This window comes from Galeopterus variegatus, unplaced genomic scaffold (assembly GCF_000696425.1).
Source record: "Galeopterus variegatus unplaced genomic scaffold, G_variegatus-3.0.2 Scaffold8405, whole genome shotgun sequence".
Taxonomy (NCBI): domain Eukaryota; kingdom Metazoa; phylum Chordata; class Mammalia; order Dermoptera; family Cynocephalidae; genus Galeopterus; species Galeopterus variegatus.
Window position 1 is genome coordinate 28307 of NW_007734516.1, and position 2173 is coordinate 30479.

A 2173-nucleotide genomic window follows, 5' to 3' on the forward strand; every position below is an offset into this window, starting at 1 on the left:
AATAATAATAATAATAATAATAATAATAATAATAATAATAATAATAATAATAATAATTTAATGGTAATAACAACGAGAATAACATTAATGTTTTTAAAATTTTACTTTGCTCTATTGAGTCTAAATGGGGTGGGGCATGCAAAAAGAATGTACTTTGCAGTAATTTAGAGATGAAGAAGATATTTGGAACAGGAAGTAGTAGCAGAAGGGAAAAGGATGGATAGAATTAACACATATTTTGGTGGAAGATAAGTGTTCCTGCAGTTTGGCATTGGTCCATGTTAAAAACTGAAGGATCTGGGGTTTTTTTTTTTTTTTCTACCTGCAAACTAAAAAGCTAGCCTGTCACACTATTATTGTTGCTGACAGAAGTAACAAGAGTCCTAGGACAGAGACAACAGATGTTATTACTCGCAGTACTACCAGTAGCTGAAGAATCAGCCTTTTCTCATGTCATTTCCCTGAGCCCCAGTTCCTACAGGCTGACATCAGAGGGCCAGGTGACACTTGGATTGGCAGTGAGGAGTGTTATAGGAGAGGATCCCTGAGCTTAGGGAACTCAAACATTTTGTAATGGTCAGTAAGCACACCTGCTTTTAACTCTGGAGAAAGACACTATGTGTATTGTCAAACACTGTAAGCAAGCCCACCCTTTGCTCCAGAAGAGACAATATTTCTATCTTCAAAGACTGTGTATAATATTAACCACAACAAAGGGCAGTCAGGGCTATTGCTCACAAGATATGCAGAAACATGAGATACACATTGGGTATTCTCTTCTAACAATATAACCTGGCTTTCGGCAAATTTTCCCAAGAGTGTAAGGTTCTATCCACCATTCTGATTCATCTGCCTGACAGGATGGGACAAATCTGTTTGATTTGTCCCATGCAGCATTTAATTAGTAATACTATCAATAGGACTCCAAGCTGCAGGGTGAGACCAGCCTGCAGGGATCACTTCAACAATGACCCCAGGGTCACAGACCGATAAATCTAAAGACAAGAAAAAAAAATTAGATTATTCCATAGAGAGCCGACTTGTTTTCTCCTTGAATTTCTGTATTGACATTTTCACTTGCCAAAGGCATTAATCTAGGGAGAGCTGAACCTATTAGCAGTTGCTCACACTTTACCACTGCTTGCAAAGAGGAAATCTGTTGCATTTCTATCATCTGTAATGCTGTTCAGTGAGTCGAGGCTGACCTGAACGTCTTCTCTGGGCTGAAGTGGTGTTATTGATCACTTTGGCTAAAGTCAAGTACAGATTTTGTACTACCTTCTCTAATTGGATCACTTCCATTTTAAGGATTATAGCCCACAGGGTGGACATAAATGAGTGAGGATTTTTCCCAAGAAGTTCCTTAGAGTAACCAAGGTAGAGACACTTTGGAGAGGTCTCTACAGTTGTTTTACTGGTAAATGATCTTTTGGTAATATTTCCTTAAATATGTGAAGGTCTCTTGTGATGACCCCTAATGTGTAAACTACTGTGTTTTTAAGAAAGAGGCAAGTTAATGCCTGATCTTTTACATAGGAAGTATGGTCATGAGTTTGGACATCAAAGCCCTTTATCAGATATAAAATTACTAGGTGCACCCAAGCAAAATCTATATTAATCAGTGCCTTCAACATGGCCTCTTGACTGGCTGGTATATCTAAGGGGCCCCAGTTCATTTTAAATAAATGAGTCTAGTCCTTATTTGGAGAGGTACTACTGAGGGAAATCAGTGCACACTCTCCTCTCTGTCCATGCTATTCAACCCATGGAATGATTGAAATATGGATCTGAGAATGTGGATGTAGAAGACATCCAGAGGTGATGACAGGCATTTTGTGAGGCATGCAGGAGCTAGGGCTGTGCCCTGCTATTTTCAATAGACTTCCCAGTAAAACTGAGGGAAATGGCAAGGAAATTATGATCAGAGCCTTCTGACAGGGTGTGGTCAACCCAACAGTTAGTTAAATTCAAAGTGATTGCCACAATTTGGAATTCCTGCACCCAGGTGTTTTCATTATGAGGATGGCTTTGGGGGTGATTTAAAAGACAAAAATTATTGTCTCTTCATTCCTAGGTCCTTCCCAGGATCTAAAATATTCCCCCCACAGGATAAGGAATTCTTTTCATACTTCATTACCACAAAATCAGTGCAAACTATTCCAGTACCTATAAC